This window comes from Eucyclogobius newberryi, unplaced genomic scaffold (genome assembly GCF_026437365.1).
Source record: "Eucyclogobius newberryi isolate DKJ021-1_F unplaced genomic scaffold, fEucNew1.0.hap1 SCAF_7, whole genome shotgun sequence".
In the NCBI taxonomy this organism is placed as follows: domain Eukaryota; kingdom Metazoa; phylum Chordata; class Actinopteri; order Gobiiformes; family Gobiidae; genus Eucyclogobius; species Eucyclogobius newberryi.
Genome location: NW_027316389.1, coordinates 32,988,143 through 33,008,033, shown reverse-complemented (window position 1 = coordinate 33,008,033; position 19,891 = coordinate 32,988,143). Strand labels below are relative to the sequence as shown.

The window sequence follows — 19,891 nt, the reverse complement described above, 5'->3', positions numbered from 1 at the left end:
CAAGACGGCGTTCTGTACACCTTTTGGTCTGTTTGAGTGGAATCACATGCCTTTTGGGCTCTGCAATGCTCCCAGCACCTTCCAACGACTTATGCAACGCATTTTTGGTGACCAGCAGTGCCAGTCTCTCCTCCTCTACCTGGATGATATTGTGGTTTTTTCATCTACGGTAAGGCAACACTTGGAGAGGCTGGAGGTGGTGCTTGGGAGGTTGCAGAAGGAAGGGCTCAAGGCAAAGCAGAGCAAGTGCCGGTTCTTCCAGCGGGAGATTTGGGGCACGTGATTTCTGACCAGGGAGTGGCCACTGATCCCGGCAAAATTGACGTAGTAGCAAACTGGCCTGTCCCATCTACGGTTTCTGACCTGCGCTCCTTCTTGGGGTTTGCAAGCTACTACCGACGTTTTGTCGACGGCTTTGCTAAACTGGCCGCTCCCTTACATCGCAGAGTGGCCGAGCTGACCGGGAGTCGGTTGGGGAAGAGAACCTCTCGGCGTGCTGCAGTCCCTTGGACTGAGGAGTGCCAGCAGAGCTTCGAGACCTTGAAGGCCAAACTCACGTCTGCCCCAGTGCTGGCATATGCAGATTTTTCTCTTCCCTTTATCCTGGAAGTAGACGCCAGCCATGTGGGCTTAGGCGCAGTTCTCTCCCAGGAGCAGGAAGGGAAAGTCAGACCCATCGCATATGCTAGCAGAGGACTCCGACTTACAGAGCGGAATATGTCCAATTATAGCTCCATGAAACTGGAGCTATTGGCTCTTAAATGGGCATTGACGGAGAAGTTCAGAGAGTATCTGTTGGGCCACAAGTGCGTGGTCTATACAGACAATAACCCCCTGAGCTATCTCGCGTCTGCTAAACTGGGTGCTGTTGAGCAGCGTTGGGCAGCCCAGTTGGCGTTGTTTGATTTTGAACTGAAGTATCGATCGGGTAAGTCGAACCGGAATGCTGATGCCTTGTCCCGTCAGCCATGGCCCTCACCCAGGGACGAGTCCGGGGTAGCAGCAAGTACCTCTCTATCGCAGCCATTACAGCAAGCCTTGCAGGGGGTACAGACGGTGGCAACTCAGTCTGTGGTAACAGTCTTCCCCCACCATTCCCCTGCTGCTCTTTATACACTCCAGCAGGCTGACCCAGTCATTCAGGAGGTCCTGACTTTCTGGGTAGAACAGCGCCGGCCCACTCGTGAAGAGCGGCGTGTCCTCTCACAGCCGGCCTCGGTTCTGGTGAGTCAGTGGGACCATCTGGTGGAGCTGGGCGGTTTGTTGTACAGGCAGGTGTTTCGCTCCGACGGCGGTGGGGCAGTTTGCCAACTCGTCCTGCCTAGGGCCTTGGTTCGGGAGGTCCTCAATCAGGTCCATCAAGACCATGGGCATCAAGGCGTGGAGAGGACATTGGCTCTGCTTCGCCCCCGCTGTTATTGGCCAGGTATGTCCCAGGAGGTCACCCAGTGGTGCCAGGCTTGTGAGAGGTGTCAGTTCGCAAAGAACAATGATCATGCGGCACATGCCTTCATGGGCCACCTACTCTCTTCAAGACCAAATGAAATTGTGGCTATTGATTTTACGCTGTTGGAGCCAACCGCAGCTGGCCTAGAAAATGTTCTTGTGATGACTGATGTCTTCAGCAAGTACACAATGGCGGTGCCAACCCGCGACCAACGTGCCAGTACGGTTGCACAGGTTCTGGTAACGGAGTGGTTTGGCAAGTTTGGGGTTCCGGCCCGCATCCACTCTGACCAGGGCCGTAATTTTGAGAGCCAACTGATCCAGCAGTTGTGCAGTCTGTATGGGATTGTGAAGTCGCGCACTACTCCTTACCACCCTGCTGGTAATGGGCAGTGTGAGCGCTTCAATCGGACGCTGCACAACTTGCTGCGTGCTCTGCCTGTGTCCCGTAAGAGGGACTGGAGCGCTTGCTTGCCACAGGTGCTCTTTGCCTATAACACTACCCCACATCAGTCGACTGGGGAGTCACCATTCTTTTTGATGTTTGGGCAGGAACCGCGGCTCCCTATCGACTTCTTGCTGGGACAGGTACAGGACCCACTTGGCGGGACTGTACACGAGTGGGTTAAGGAGCACCAGGCCCGTCTGCAAATGGCTTTCGATGGGGCAAGAGAGAAACTGCGTTTAGCTGCTGCCCGTAGAAAGGCAACCCACGACCGACAAGTCCAGGAGTTACCCCTTAATGAGGGCCAGCTCGTGTTGCTCCGGGACTATGGTGTGAGAGGCCGCCAGAAAATTCATGACCAGTGGTGCCCCACTAAACATGTGGTTGTGCAAGTTCCACATGAGGGTGGAACTGTGTACACAGTTGCCCCAGTTGGACAACCAACCAAAATCAAGAGGGTGCACCGCTCCCTGTTGAAGTGCCTGATCCAGAGCGAGGTTCCAGATCTCGCTCCAGCATCAGTCCCTCCAGTGGAGCCCACGGTGCGAAACCCTGAAGAGGGGTCGTCCCACGAGGGAGATTTGTTTCTGCTTCCGCAGGCTTTACCACCCTCTGGGGCAATATGGTGCCCTTCCCCAGATGCCGCTGGACCCATTTTGGTTCCACCTGATTCCTTTGCCGACCAGCCCCAGTTTGTGACAGTCACTACCACCATGACTAGTCCAACTGAGCGGTCCGTGCGTAGGTCCACAAGGCCAACAGCGGGCAAACATCAGAACCTCCATCAACTCCCAAGACCGGTGAGTCGGCAGCCTCAAGGGGAGTCAGAGTCCCCGGCTCCTTCCACAAGTGCCAGCTTTTAGGCTGTTTTAGGCCATCGGCGGGGCGCCGATGCAGATTGGGGGAGTGGATGTGGCCATATCGCATTTTGGGCCGCCCTTAGATCTGAGCCCGCGTTCTCATTGGCCATTCATGCCGGTCGCCATTCATAAAAATGCCCCCCCTGATTTTTACGCTCCCTCTGGCCTCTCGCATTGTGCCCGCCCACCGGCGTCACACTTCCGCGTTCCTCCAGCGCCTCACGGCAGCACGGACAGTCACCTGTAACCACAGATGCGGGTCACTCACTACCGCAAGCTTAGGCTTTGACGTAGCTGTTCGCTCTCGCCTCTCCCTCATCGGAGCTCTAAGTCGCGCTCCAAAGAGAGCTGCCGCTTTGCTGCCGCTTTGCTGCCGCTCCGCTTTGCCGCTGCCGTTCCGCTCTGCTGCCGCTCCGCTTGGCCGCTTTGCCGCTGCCGCTGTGCTCGGAGTAACCCGCTTTGCGCAGACTAACATCCTCCTGGTCGGACTGACGGCGCAGGCCGGCGCTTGATTGTGCCCCCACGCTGCCCGATTGTGCTCTCCGTGGTCTGTCCCAGCTCTGCGCTGGGTGTGTCGCGCTAACGCGCATGGGCGCGATATAGACATTTTTCTGCTGCTCTACCTGCAAATCCCTTTGCCGTGCCTACACTGGACTCAAATTATGTACCGCTTTTAATACATTTTTCTGTGTTATAGGGGCTGATGGTCTGACACCGTGGTGGATTCCCCTGGTGGTGGTTCCCGCGTTTTGGTTTGTGGTGCACTGTTTTGTTGTTTTGGCGTTTTCTTATTAGGTTACTGCCCCATTTGTTTTACCTCCACGGCTAAACCTCAGCCCCCCCTCCAACGGTCTTATTGAGTTTATTCATGTGTATGTGTGTGTGCGTGGTGTTGAGTGGTAGCATTTTAGCTTTTAGGTTAGATTGTTTAAAAATATTATGGTCTTGGTTAAAATGTGTTTTAGATTGTTAGCATTATCTATTTAAATAATGAACATGTTGTAATTTATGGAACTGTCTCTGTCTCATCAGTAATCCTTATCTGCGTGCCTTACTAATTTTCCCCAGTTTTAAATTGGGGTGGCGTTGTTGGACAACTTACCATTCAAACAATATCAAAACACTCGTACTGCCACATATAAGATAAGATAAGATAAGATATTCCTTTATTGTCCCACATGGGGAAATTTCATTGGTGCAACGCAGGTAGATACAGAGGTAGATCCAGAAGAACAGATCACTTATAGGAAGTCTGAAAAACACTTTCAGTAGAAGATCTCCTATAAATAAATAAAAACTCCCATAGACAAATAAATACATAAATACCATTGCATGTGATCACGACAGTAATTGCACATCAATATGTGTCACGACAGCACATAGATTGCACATGAATTTCACAGTAATTGCACATGAATTGCACATGAATTCCAACAGCAATTGCACATATGACAGAATTGCACATCAGTATTAGGTTAGGTCAGTATTGCGCCGGGATAACGTGACGATCTCCGGGTAAGACGACTGTTCTCCGCAGTTTCATGAGTTCCTCCTTTGTGGAAACGCGGTACGAGCCGGGGGGCGGGGCTGGAGCCGGGGGGCGGGGCCGGAGCCGGGGGGCGGGGCCGGAGCCGGGGGGCGGGGCCGGGGGACTCAGAGCCAAAACACATCGCAACGACACGACGAAAACACTCAATCCAGCCGAATAAAGTCAAAACAAGTTAATTTAAAGCGATTCCAGTGCGTGTCCCGATGGTTCGTGAAGTTCCTCTTTCATATAAACGTGTATATAAACGTGTACATAAACGTGTACCGACGACACGCCGTACTTTAGCGCGGCTGGAGGGCGCGGGGGAGGGGCTGGTGGGCTCGCTCGGAGCTAGCTCACGTCACAACAACACAACGAACGCAACGAAAAACGCTCAAATCCAGCCGAAAAAAGTCAAAAACAGTTGAATTAAAAAACTATTCCAGCGCGTGTCCCTATCGTACAGTAAAATAGAAAAAATATACTAACTATATTTACAAAATATAGGAGATAAAGCACAATAAGTGTGAGAAAGAAGAGAGCGTTTACACCGGGCTGCCAGCTGTACCAGCGCCTTATGACGTAATGAAGAGGATACGTTGCATATACAATGGCATTCTGAATAGATCACTTTAATAGCGAACATGTTAAGCAAAATTGACATTTATAAGTTACAATATTGTTCCTTCATCGTTCTCTTACTGTAAAAAATATATGCATATCTGAGTGATCCTGTATTGTTATGCAACTGAGTGGTCTGTTTTTACCTACCTTCTATCCCCGCCCACATCCCTGTGTTTAGTTGAAAAATTAGGCTTTCGTGTCATATATTTTGAGTTCATAAATGTCATGTAGCCTTTCCTCAAAAACAAAAACACACAAATAAACGTCACTTTGAAGAGGCGGGGCTTCTGCAGTTTTATCAGGAAGTCGATGGCCCAACTTCTGTTACTAATTCGTTTTTGATCAGCATTGCATTTTACATCAAACAAATTGTCACATGGGGATCTTCTTATGTTTTACTGTAATATTAAGTTCGGAGCAATACAAAGAAAATACGTTTAATCACATTCTGCGGAACATTCCAGCATTAACATCTCCATGGAGACAAGCAGATGGCAGATTCAACTTTCAGTAGAAAAGTTACATAGTGCAACCTTTAACATCAGGGGTAAAGTAGCAGTAGTAGTAGTATGTATACACCGAGAGTAGTACAAATGCAAGCTACTTCACAGATGGAGACTATTTCAAGCTGTAAGTGGGTCTGAGGGACATGCAGCTGGGCTTTAAGTGCACCTACTTGCACACGTTTATTTTAAGATACTTCATTTAAAACCCAATAACGTCTCTAAAATCACTGCTATTTTGAAGATCTGCACCAGACACTTCCATCTCGTCTTTCAAACCCCAGTGCAACAAAACTGCAGCTCGCTTCAGCCGAGTTGAGGTTGTGTGAAATGTTCTCAATAAGGGTTTTCGCTCGATTTAAAAAACTAACTGAGGGAATTATTTCAATCCGTCAGTGTTTTTAAATGTAGATTTTGTGTTATTTTCTTATTTTCTTAAATGTGTAAATGTTTTAAAGTTTGTGTGTTTTTACAGTTTCACTTTTCCCCAGGTCATCCATGAACAAGAGGTCACAATTTCAATGGGTTCTTACATTGTTAAATAATGGTTAGTGCATTTGAGTTTGTTTTTATATATAATAAATATAACCCAACAACTGGATAGATCCATCTAGGCTATATAAAGCTATTTATTTCTTATGTTTTTTATTGTTTTATGTTTTACGTTATGTTTACGTTAAGTTGGACACCCCTGATCTACATCCTTCCATCTTCAGCAGGTGTTGATTTGAAATATGGAAAAATGACAACAACTCTTTAACAACATGTCCCATTTTCCATTCAAGTGTATTTTTGATCCAATCACTCGCAGTCAAATACCTGGTCTTCAAACCACTGAGGAGGAGAACGTTCCACAGATCGGACTTTGGACTTTTCTTTTATTCATTTCATTTTGTCCAACATCTAATAAAGGAACTCTCATCCACTTATTCCCAATCAAATCAACCATTCTGGGATGAATCAGGCTCAGTTTATTCTCCAAACCCTCAAATAAAAACACACAAAACAAATGTAATAAGACGTTTATATGGATTCCGCTTGGGCTTATTTTTTGCTTTATTACCAGTCCCTAAATTTATTTTTGAGTGAATTTACCATTAGCTTTTTAAAGGAATTGTCAAAATGCAATAAAAGCTCAAACTAGACCATCCTCCTGACACCATCTTTACTCATTCTTATATTTAACAAAGAAAATGAGATATTCCTCTGTGCGGAGCTTGTTACCACGTAAATCAGACAACAAAGGCCAAAACATCAGCTTCACATCAAGTCCAGCCATTTCTTTGAACTCTAAAGGGTTCAAAAAGAGCTTCAGTTCGAATCGGGGCTCATTTTAGGAAACAGGCCCTCAGCATAGAGGGCGATAATTCAGAGTAATGAGAGCAGAGGCTCTTCCAGCTCTAATGGCTTATGAAGGTGTTTGCCAGACAGTGCATTTAATATGTGTGAGAGTGGAGCGAGCGAGGGAGGGGATGACATGACCTGAGCTGCACCGGGTGAGGAGCGAGAGAGGGAGCGGGTGAGGAGCACCGGGTGAGGAGCGAGAGCGGGAGCGGGTGAGGAGCACCGGGTGAGGAGCGAGAGAGGGAGCGGGTGAGGAGCACCGGGTGAGGAGCGAGAGAGGGAGCGGGTGAGGAGCACCGGGTGAGGAGCGAGAGAGGGAGCGGGTGAGGAGCACCGGGTGAGGAGCGAGAGAGGGAGCGGGTGAGGAGCACCGGGTGAGGAGCGAGAGAGGGAGCGGGTGAGGAGCACCGGGTGAGGAGCGAGAGAGGGAGCGGGTGAGGAGCACCGGGTGAGGAGCGAGAGAGGGAGCGGGTGAGGAGCACCGGGTGAGGAGCGAGAGAGGGAGCGGGTGAGGAGCACCGGGTGAGGAGCGAGAGAGGGAGCGGGTGAGGAGCACCGGGTGAGGAGCGAGAGAGGGAGCGGGGACTCATGTGACCTTTGAAAGCCAAGCAGTGGAAGTGGTTGTCAATGAAACATACAACGGGGAGGAAGTAGTGCAACAAATTGGTGTTTCCACTCGCTGTGTTTGGCAGGAGAAATTATACTTGTAAGACTAAAATGGCAGATGTTTGTTAGTTGTTGTTTTTCTATGATAAAGTGTTCATTTTCAGAACACTAGCATTTAAAAAATAAAGCTGATAGTGCTTGCTGGGTGCCATTTGTTGGGAATTAGTGTGTATTTGCTGCCTTCTTCTCACAAGATTACTATATTCTTTTGTTCATTGGTAAGTAAGAAGTAATTGGTTTCATACTCGACGCATAATTAGGAAGAAATCAGTCTGAAGAACATGCACAGCACAAAGATAAACTTTCATAGCGGAATACTAGTTTTTTCTTATGTATTTTAGTCTGTAACAAAATAATTGATGTGTCTGAGATGAAATTTTGACAATCAATAAAGACCTTTCAGCAAAGGAGGTCAACAGTCCCGCCCACCTTAAAGCGTAACAAGGTTCCAGAAGTACATTTTCCCATTGAGTCATTTGGATATCAAGACATTGACAATGACATTATAGGTCTTGACTGTGGTCCAGCGAGCGTTCAAAATCTTAATATCACTTAATATTTATACCATACCACTTCACTGTAACAAGCAGCAGATTGTTATGTTTGAAATGTGGTTGCGTGATGTTTTAGAACACTACATGTGTCACTTGGAGTCTTCATTTTTCAAATAATCACAAATAATTACTGGGATGTGTAACTGGAATTCAATGAGCCTCAGTTTCAGGACAATCCTCAAACATTCACCTTTGAGTAAACTAATGATGAGGAAACACTATTTCAAAGCTCAGTAAAGTTTTGCATAATATGTCCCCTTTATGCAGAGCATGAATGTCCTCCTTTGACCCTCTTTTTACTTTGTGCTCTTAACCCAAAGTAAGCCGTTTGCCACACCGTTAGCTATCATTCATAATTCATTCATAATTCATTCATGCCGGGCTTGAGGCTGATGCCAGACGAACACAGCAGCCTTGAGTTATGAGAGCAGGATGGATTCTTACTGTTACACCATCTACTAAAACATTCAAGTCAGACCTTTTAGTAGAAAACATAATGTGGCGATTCATGTCTGAGCCACTATCTAGTTCTTTAAATTTGAAAATGGTGAATTTTTTGCTTACTTTTTTGATACAGTATGTTAAAGACACTCCAACATGGTTAATTATTCAAATTGGACATTTATTTATGGTGCACTACCTTGAGGCACACTGCCGTTCCTTCAACATGATGTTAAAAAGAACTGACCCCTGTCTTCACAGACATTTTTAACACGTCTCTGGAGTCATGCCATGTCCCAGCCTGCTTCAAGTCGTCCATCATTGTCCCTGTCCCCAAGAAGCCCTGGATAACTGGACTTAATGACTACAGATCTGTGGCGCTAATGTCTGTTGTCATGAAGTCATTTGAACGCCTGGTCCTCCCCCACCTCAAGTCCCACACCTCCCCCCGGCTGGACCCCCTGCAGTTCGCCTACAGAGCCAACAGGTCTGTGGACGACGCCATCAACCTGGCTCTCCACTTCACCCTGCAGCACCTGGACTCCCCGGGACCCTACGCCAGGATCCTGTTTGTGGACTTCAGCTCTGCATTCAACACCACCTCCTGCTCTGCTCCAGGACAAGCTCTCCCAGCTCAACGTGCCTGACTCCACCTGCACCATCATCCAGGACCTCAAGTGGGAGCCCACCATCAGCTCCCTCATCAAGAAGGCCCAGCAGAGGATGTACTTCCTGTGGCAGCTGAGGAAAGCCAAGCTGCCAGCGGTGATGATGGTGCAGTTCTACACGACCATCATTGAGTCCATCCTCACCTCCTCCATCACCGTGTGGTATGCTGGAGCCACAGCCAGGGACAAACAGAGACTACAGCACATTGTGAGCTCTGCTGAGAAGGTGATCGGCTGCAGACTTCCATCTCTGCAGGACCTGTACGTCTCCAGGACTCTGGGACGAACAGGTCGGATCACAGCCGATCCTTCTCACCCTGGACAGGGACTATTTGAGCTACTCCATCCGGACCAGAACCTCCAAGAACACAAGAACAGTTTCTTCTCCTCTGCCGTTGGACTCACACTTAACACCAGCCACTTTTACTACAATTTACAAGTCAATCACTCACTGCACTGTTCACTTATTTGGCAATGGCAACAAACCTTTTTTAATTCTTTTTAGTTAAGTATCCGTATTTATAAATTGAAGTTAATATTATAATTATAAGCACATTAAAACAATGCACTGATATTTTCAAATGATGGACCAAAAAATGTGAAGAACTGAAACATATCCCAAGAAGAAACACATCTGGTCAAATAACTTGATTTAGAACGCATGATAAAGCTTTTAGTCACCATGGGAAGAGGAACCAAAACCTTTACTCAGAGAACTGTTACACTGTACAATATATTACAGTATGATGTCCGAAAAGTACTCTGAGAAGAACAATTATCACTCACTCAACGTTTCAGTAAATAGTCAATTGAATGAACAAACTTTTCAGTTTATTTACTTGGAGACATGATATTTTTCAGCAAAACTTTAAGTCTCTAAATATGATATGAATAGAGAGCCTGTCTGTAATGTCTCCACAATGGAACGCCTCTTCTATTTTCACTTTCCAGATCTCACATTCCTCTGCGCATGCTGTTTATTTTGCACAGCAGGTAGTGAGCAACGCAGTAACCAACGGACTGTTATTTCGTTTTCACACAATATTAGCAACCCAAACCTGTGAATTCAACTGTGAAATCTCATTCTGGAAGCTGCTTTTGTTGGAAGAATATCTGTACTGACCTGTAGTGGGCGCCATTGACTTACATTTTCCTCCATATCCTTCATCTCTGTAAACAAATACCTCCCTCTGCTTCAATTAGTTCCACTGGCTTTTGATGTTTAATCATATCTTTATTGTCCTCTGCACAGCGCATTAAGCACAAAGGAGAATCTCAGGTTCATATTTGTCCACGCCACATTGGAACACATCATTTGGACAGAATGGTTTAATTTAGCCTTTTACCCAGACAGCAGATTGCTTCTAAATGAGCTAGCTTGCTATTATTTCATGATTACTCCAGAGAAACAGCGATATTGTAAATAATAGTATTTCATAAACTGTGGAATTACAGAACATGAATGCGAGATTAAAACGAATGATCTTGCTACGGCTGATATGAAGGTTCAATGCTTTGGGGAGACACACAAGTCTGTATGAGCGCTGTATACAATAATGGGAGGATTAAGCAGCCCGTTCCATGATGAACAGTCATTGTTATTCTGCTTTTGCGAGCGCAGGCAGGGGGGTGAGATAGGAAACATCCCGGTGAATAAACTGGAGCTTGGGTTTGGCACGTTAAAGGCTGCTGAAACCGAGCACCAAATTATGCAATGAAATCTAACAGGCCTCGGCGGAGCAACATGAGCCCTGGAACTCATAAAAGTTTGAAGAGCCGGTCTGCCCCCCCCGAGCTCCGCTGCACCTGTCACTCCGAGCGCATCACCACGATACTTCTACATGTGAGGCTTTGTAATGCAGCGATGGGAAGGACATGAGTGATGTCATAATAACTGTATGTCGTGTTAATCGGTCACTGTTCATGCTCGATGGGGGGAAGCTGAAAGACTAAAGACAAAGCTGCAGTGACAGAAAAGTTGTGCCTTTTCTGACCACAGATCACCCACAAACACACCACATTTTGACTTACTGTAGGAAATGTGGGTGAAATGTCTTGTCCACCACCTTTATTGATTGAATGTTTAGTGAGCAACCTGCAAGATTCGTTACATTATGCTGTATTAGTGTTGTATTTATGCTTAAAAGGAATAAGATGTGTAAACGTATGTACTCCTGTTGACAGCATCACTGGTAAAATAGATTTGAAAAATTAACCATCTTTTCGAACATGACATAGCAATTTGACAGTTTATTCGATTCAATTCACTTTATTTTTGTAACACAAAACATCATAACAGCAGATGCCTCAGTGGCTCTCAGAGTTGTTGATTTAACCAACAGAAAGTTAGAGAACAATGATTCTCAATGATGAAAACGGTCATTGGTCAATAATAGAGAAGCAGAATAAACAATGTTCAAAGGAATTAAGCAAATGGATAAATGTCCCAGCATCCCCCTGTCCCCTCAGACCCTCCTTCTCAGCAAGGAAAAACTACAAAACCCTGGTGGTGGATGGTCCAGGACTGATCCGTTTTCATTTCCAGATAGACTGTGGGACCAGAAGCACTCAGGAGGAGAGAGGGGGCTCATCTAGTCTAGAGAGAGTTCATCCAGATGAGGAGTAGTCATCAGCAGTGTCTGAAACAGAGAAGAAGGAGAAAAATATGTGAACAGCAATGAATAGACTCTTGTGCTCAAGCTGCCACACTTCCCCCAGCATAGTGGCTCCTAGGTTTTAGTCCTGTTCCTAACTGGCCTTACCATAAGCGATTTCAAAGAGGAAAGTTTTAAGCCTGGTCTTGGACATGGACAGGAGCTGATTCCATACTCAGGAGCTTGGGAGCTAAACGCTCTACCTCCTACTGTGCTTTTAGAGACTCTTGGGACCACCAAAAGCCCAGCATTTTGAGAGTGAAGAGCTCTGTTTGGATGATATGGTTCTATAGCATCTTTGAGGTAGGATGGGGCCATGTCATTTATGGCTTTGTAGGTCATTTTTATTCTGAACTCGACAGGAGGCAGTGCAGAGACTCGAGCACCGGCGTAATATGCTCTCTTCTTTTAGTTCCTGTTAGTGATCTTGCTGCTTCTCTTTAAGGGGCTTTTTTGACATGCAGCGAGCAGGGAGTTACAGCGGTCTAATCTAGATGTGACAAATGCATGGATACATCTTTCAGTGTCGCTGATTTTTCAGATTTTTTTTCTGCTGCATGTAACAACCCCATTTCATGCTAAACTGTCCACTTTAAGAAAGCCTTCGGGCCAAAAAATACTTAAAAGAAAGAAGGCTGTTTTACATTCTTGATTTATGTGCGCTGTGAACGAGAGCTCCTGGTCAAATAAGACTCTGAGGTTTCTTTCAGTAGAACTGGAGGCTACACTGACATTGTCCAGTGAGACTATCTGCTCAGATAAAGGGCTAAGAAGCATAATTAAGTGCCATCCAGGTTTTTGTATCCTTCACACAAGCACAAGTCTGTCTTGACCGCTCTGGTCGGGTTTCAATGATAAATACAGCTGAGTGTCATCTGCAGAGCAGTGGCCATGCTTTCTGATAATGTTGCGGCAGCATGTAAAGAGTAAACAGAATTGGACCGAGTACTGACCCCTGTGGCACACCGTAAGTTACTTTAGAACAAGGTGAGGAGCTCTGGTTTACATTCACAAACTGACACCTACATCATGTTCTAACCTCTGAAGTAGAATGTTGGGATCGATGGTGTCAAACGCTGTGCTGAGGTCCAACAGCTAATAACAAATCATTTGTGACTTTAACTAGTGCAGTTTCAGTGCTGTGGTGGGCTCTGAACCCTGACTGGAAAACTTCAAATAAGTTATTGTCCTGTATGTGGTGACAAAGCTGTTTGACTACAACTTTTCCAAGGATTTTTGAGACAAAGGTAAGATTTGAAATAGGTCTGTAGTTTACCAACAGGTCAGGATCAAGATGAGGCTTTTTCAATAGAGGTTTAATAAGATAAGATAAGATATTCCTTTATTGTCCCACATGGGGAAATTTCATTGGTGCAACGCAGGTAGATACAGAGGTAGATCCACAAGAACAGATCACTTATAGGAAGTCTGAAAAACACTTTCAGTAGAAGATCTCCTATAAATAAATAAAAACTACTAATGACTGCATGTTTGAAGGACTGTGGAACCTAACCACTTACTAATTAAGTATTTATTATATTAAGAATAGAATATATAATTAGGAGGAGCATGTCTTAAGGATTGGGTCTAGAATACAAGTTTGGCTTAATAAATTCCTTTACAGTAATACATCTCTGTATTTTGGACTTACATTTAATTCTGCTCAAACTCTTCTCATCGTTCTTCTGCATACTTTGTAAACACTTTATGTTTGTATAGTTCTTCACAGCCGTGCAGTGTATATATTTACACTGCACATTTGCTCCTCATTTAATCAGTGCCATAAATCTACCCTTTTTCAATGTTTCAATGTTGTGCAGAAGAAAAGTTTCTTAAACTATTTTTATCAAAACAGAAATTTGCATGTACTGTGAACACCCCATGTCAATATAACATCAATCAATCAATCAATCAATCACATGCATTTGTATGGCACAATTCATACTGAAAACAGTTAAAAAAAAGTTCTCTTTTATGTGTTTACTGTGCAGTAGATGGGACGTGTGGGCTAATAGGAGGAACATATAGTATATTAGATATAGATATTTCCATCTTCAAAGAAATGCTAATATTTTGATGTAATTTGGGAACCTGGACTTGTAAAACTAACATTTCTCAAATATCCAAAATAAATACAGTCTACCAGGCCATTTAATATGGTTCAAACTCAATACTTTACAAAACAATTGCTTGAATATCCAAATGAATTTATTGCCATACATTTGGTAGAACTCGGTGTAATCCCTCATTCGTCCAGGGTGGGTCTTACCACAGAACAGTATTAATATCGGAGTTCTCGACCTAAATTCTGTTATTGACAATGACTCTTGGATGAGAGTCGAAACGTCTATTTTTTCAAACTGAGTCCAGATGACTACAACTGAAGCTTTTTCTACTAATTTGGTAGAACTCCCAAAAATCAACAAAGACAATCTTACATTTGGAGTCCCACCAAGCCTCAGACTCCTGCTATATCCACTCTCAGCCTCAGAGATCCACCTCCTGCCTCTCCTGAGATCACAGGGATCACATCCTGCGGCCATCTTGAATAAACTGTGCCGTAACCATGGCGATATGCCAAATGCAACTTTTTCATGACTTAAGCCACATTTTGCTTTAGAGCGTTTTGGAAAGGTTCTTTGTTCTTTTCATCCTCTATGTTCAGAACCTGGCTCCAAATCTAGAGGTCTGACACGCCCTCCACACATAACAAATGTGTCCTCAATATATAGAATCTAAATCATACTGAGATTATTACTTTTAAACATAAGGCCGATCTCCTTATTCCCTTTAGAAGTTTGTGGCGCTCTGAGAAGCGACTAAAGCTAAAGACATTATTTTTGCTTTTTCTGCACTTAATTCACCTATACACTGTGTTTTAATGTCTCTTGGGTTTGGCTGATGTTAGATATATTATGCACTGGAAATATAATGTTTCCAGTGCATAATAATGAACAGCTGATGCTTATGTGCACTAGCGCTTCTAAAATAACCTTCTCATCACTGGAAATGAAGATGTTGTTTAATGTTTATCACAGATCAGATCAGTGTTTGGTGAGAAATTATTATTTTCTGTTTATTAGTGCTTTTTCTTGTGTTTTTTCCCCTTAGTCTGCATTCTCTCTTGTCCAATCATCTCGCTCAGAAGCATTCCAGGAGCCAAGAGCGAGCCGGACCGCTTTGGAAGTTCACATTTAGCTTGTTGTGGAAGAACATCACAATGGGGAAGCTGTCTAAGCAATGTAACAGATTCTATAATTCCTTGTATACTTCAAAAGTAGAAAACTTGCTGCGGCAGCTCGCGTTCGCCCGGGCCTCTGATGACTCTGCATGGAGAGTACGACCTGCCCTTGCTGCTACCATTTCCTCCACAGCTGCTTGGTAATATTGGAATGAAAAGCCGCCTGAGTGCCCCTGTGCCCGCTTCCATCTTTTCACTGCCCTCCAGCATTTCATCTGCTGCCACATGGCCAAGCTGCTCCCCAAAGTCACTCCCCTTCATGCGGCCTGCAGACGGGATGGAGCGATAGGCTAACAGGACAGAGAGGAGGAAAAGGCCCCGCTCCCACACGGATGTTGGCCTAAAAAGAGCGTCTGCCATATTTGTTGGTACAAGAGATAACATGCATATGATGGGAATAAAGCAGCTTGGAAATTCCTGCCCACGTATCCAAACATTGCAGTAAACTTATATCAGATGGTAGTATTAATTTAAGCTTTTTAAACTTTTTAGATTGTGTGAAGGAAACAGGTTTGTATGATGTGGAGACTAGAATGGTCCTAATGGCCGATGGATCCTAATAAACAACAAAAGCATGATCAAGTCCTATAAACGTCTTAAACTGTTGCCATCTATATTTTAGTCCTTTCAAATATTTTATCCATGACTAAATCAAGTGCTTATAGCTTTTCTTCACCACTGAGATTGGTGTAAGAAAGCATAGTGTATAATCTACAATCATTATTTTGTATTTAAACATTTTTAAATCTAAAATAACGTAATTACAGAAGTTAATACGCTAACTCCCGGTCAGTGCAGTGCTGCTCTGCTGGACCATCCTGACGGACCCACCTACAGAGCTGCAAATCGCTATTCATGGGTTTCAGGCATGAGGATTACTTTCTGATTTTAAGGACTTGGCATGGCAACAGTCATGTGTTGTCATAGCAATTGCACTATTCAATTGCCGTATTTTGCCCCTGGAGGTACTGTTAAAATGGATGCAGTAGAGCTCGTTTCATCACAATTGACGGCAATATATGAGGTGGAGTAAAGCAAACTGAGGGCGTGGCCAACTGAGGGCGTGGCAAACTGAGGGCGTGGCAAACTGAGGGCGTGGCAAACTGAGGGCGTGGTCTGGTGCATTTTGGGAATGGCCTGAATCGTAACAAATAAGCTTCAAATCTAGTGGACTGCTGTCGTGTTACTCTCCTCATACGGACGAGATAATCGTAATAAAACAATCTCCATGGGCATAAATAACATACATTATAAGTTATAGAATAATGAATACAATCACATTTGATGTGGTTGTTTTCCCCACTCATGTAAAAATGCAGCTCCGTTACACACTCTTAAAGCTCTCTGCTGGACACCTGCAGGAAGCTGTCGCTCCTCTCATCACTCAAAAAAGACTGTCATCATCAAGAGTTTTGAGAATAAGGAAGTGTTTGGTTGGATTGGTTTAGCCAATCAGAGCCTATTGAAGGATCAGATCAGAGCCCTGGCCCCGCCCCCTGGAAAATACTCCCCCTTTTTCCCCCGGGGGCAAAATATGGCCCTATATCTTTTGAATGGGGAAAGGTGCTCAGGACATCTTCAAATCAGGAATAATTGGCTTGAAACCCATGAATAGTTAGCAGTGGGTTTATTGATTGATTGATTGATTGATTGATTGATTGATTGATTTACAAAAACTTGAGTGTGCAAATGAAAAGGGAAAACAACATTGGTAAAAGTCAATGTCCAGGAGTGTTCCATCATGAAAAGGATTCAAGGGCAGTCGTCTGAAAAGCTCTGGAAACATCTATTCAGCATAATGTCTCATATGAGCAGAGAAACCAGCAGGGTCCTCAAACTGTGTCACTGGTTCATCTGTGGCTTTATTTTTTATGTTAATGACAATTCTTTGCTGGTGTAACTGGTGAGGCGCTGGGCGACTCTGGTCAATCCAATGTCGACATGCGTTTGACTGTTGCAGGTTTTATTCCCACGAAACAAAGAAACCAAGAAACAAACAGCTCCAACAAATCCTGACACTGGCACTTTGAGTCATGAGCGCAGTCACTCGCTGCACTGTATCTTCTTTGTGGGCAGAAGTGTTGTAGTGGGTTGAGTCAACTTAACCCACCAACACAGTGGTAACCAGTTCACAACTTGTGTAACCACGTATTGTTCTTGTGTTCTTGAGCAACACACTTCAAACATATTACCCATATACGCTGCAAATGGTTGTAACTCTCAATGAATAAAGCGATAAACCATAAATGAATGTATATTTATTAAAATATTTAGCATACATTTAGCACATAAGGCTACACTATTATTGCTTAGTGTTAGGTAACTTGTTAGTGTTAGGTAACTTGTTAGTGTTAGGTAACTTGTTAGTGTTAGGTAACTTTAACTTTAACCAAAAGCCTAAATTTAAATATGAAAAGCCAATTAAGATTTAGAAGCTGATCCTGAGCAATGCCTGGCACATGTTTAGAGCAAAGCTTAAACACAACAAGCTAAAGATCCAAGTTCCTGTAGAGATTCATTATGCAGACTCCTTCGGCTAATGTTCCACTCACCTTGAGACGCACGCCGGCCCCCACGCGTCCTCCGGGGGCCCCCAACCTCCTGCTTTTATTGTAAACAACTCTGCCGGAATGTGTTATCATCATCCGTCAGTGTGTAATGGCAGAGCACTTACCCGCCTCCCGCATTTCAATATTCATGTTGAGGCGGCCGCGGCGCAGAGTAAATGGTAATCGGGTCCCGTTTTGTGATTTGAATACTGCATTGTCATCACTTGTAATTGGAGCAGACGCCGGGGACTCACCGCGCTGCATCATGCCGGCCCCAGTTTGGAGGTTGATTAAAAAGCACACACACTCGGGCCGTGCGGTTTCATGGCAACAATTAGCATCTGATCCGAAACAGAGCGGAAGGCGAGCGGACCACATTACATTTTAATAGAAGAAGAGAGACAGGGAGGATTTTTCCCTCATATTGGCAGATGCAAATTGATGTGGTAAATGGCGTCCTGTCAGTAGGTGTTGTAAAGGTCAAGTTTGTGAGCACATATAGGTCAGACACTGCCTACTTTTTCTTATACCACATGCCTTTAGTTCAATAGTAAATAACAATGTTGGATTGAAAAAAAAAAGAAATCCATAATACTATGGTACGACGGAGTATAAGGGCCAACCAAGAAAAAAAATGCGCTGCACTACGAGAATAAAGTAATTAATTAATGAGAAAAAAACAAGAAAAAAGTCGTAGTCAGAAAAAAGTTGTAAATTAATGACAATAAACTCATTAAATAATGAGAAAAAAGTCATTAAATAACGAGAAAAAAGACATTAATTAATGAGAAAAAAACTCCTTAATTAATGAGAACAAAATGAGAAAAAAATTTTAGTCAGAAAAAGTCGTAAATTAACGACAATAAACTCATTAAATAACGAGAAAAAAGTCACTAAATAACGAGAAAAAAGTCATTAATTAATGAGAAAAAAACTAGAAAAAAGTCGTAGTTTAGGGGCCGATTCAAAGTGACGTGAGCAGTTCACTTTCAGCACCACGGTCTTGGATGAGTTGACAGTTTAGAACTACATAAAAGCCTGAAATAATGTTAAAGTGTTTCCTGGCCTTTAGAACGATGTCTTACGTGTGTTTATTACAAGACAAGACATCATCACCCACAAACTGTTGGATAAACCCTTTACTTTCTCCATGGCATGGCTCAATTAATTCCCCTCAGTTTTTCTTTTCAAGTTATTTCTCCAACGCACTTCAATCATCAGTAACCGTCCCTCGTCTTAATTCTGAATGTTCACTCTTATAACTTGATTCACCACTGAAATATTTATATGAGATTCATAAAAGTGCAAATGTCTCATGGTTCTCATGTTTTTCCAATTAGAACACATTTTGTGGAATTGTCCCTGTGAGGTTAATGTGTATCCTACTTCTACATCTGACAAGTTGCAGTTGCTAAGAAAATATGAAGAATAAAAGTGTTATAAACAGGAAAACCACTAAAATGTCATAATGTTCCTTCAAAAGACACAGAGCTTTTATATGCAACTGATAGAGTTTAAAATTAAAGGTGTTATAAGATAATATTATTTATCAAATCATAACTTTAGTGTAATTTATATGGATTTTAGCCCTTTTTGCAATATGGTTGCTATAGGTAACAGTTGTAGAATTATGCCGTGTTCCATTTGTCCTCGGAGGTTGAAACTCTAAAAATAAAAAAGTTAATTTAAATCAGGAAAGTAAACAAATCAACCAAAATGTGGACCCAATTAGGTTAATTTATTATCCCGGAAAGTGTTTTTGTGAGTTGTATATTGACGTTTGAAAGTGAATTCCTGCTTTTGTTGTCATTAGCTCGGAGAAGACATTAGCCACATTTGCATAATGCCACATTTGTAACTGCAGAGGCTGAGCGGCTGCACAGGAGCAACTAAAGGGGAAATAACACAAGGACTATCAATATTTGAACTGTTGGATATCAAACTTTGTCCAGACCTAGAGCTGTAAGAACAAAAACACACTTCTTATGGTCTCATTTCATATTTCATCAGGTTCTGCTGCAACAGTTCAGCATCAACAGTTTTGATGAGGAAGTTTGTTATCTTAAGTTCAGGAGCAGGACCACGCCCCTTCCTGCGGCTGCACTATTTAAGCATCCACATCACATACCCCTGTGTTCATGACGTCGTGCCCCTCCCCCCCACCCTTTTTTTAATTATTCAAATGATTCTAATTAATATTCTGGACTCATACTACTAGATACTAGACTCATTAGCGTCTTGTAATATTACAACAAAATGCATTTTAACTGTATTCATTTTAGCTGCCCCTCTGTGTGATGTATAAACAAATAATCAGAACAAACAGAACAACCAGAGAGAATGAATAAATGTTTTAGGAAGCACAAGT

The 19,891-nt window shown here is 43.7% G+C and overlaps 1 protein-coding gene across 1 annotated transcript in view; it reads right to left on the bottom strand.

The window, feature by feature from the left end:
- Positions 1 to 263: 263 nt before the first annotated feature.
- The window catches only part of rabl2 (RAB, member of RAS oncogene family-like 2), a 321,019-nt gene continuing 301,391 nt past the window's right edge, over positions 264 to 19,891 (bottom strand). Inside the window, exon 9 of the mRNA XM_072435308.1 lies at positions 264 to 275. The gene's annotated coding sequence lies outside the window, so the exon portion shown is untranslated. The remainder of the gene's footprint in view (positions 276 to 19,891) is intronic.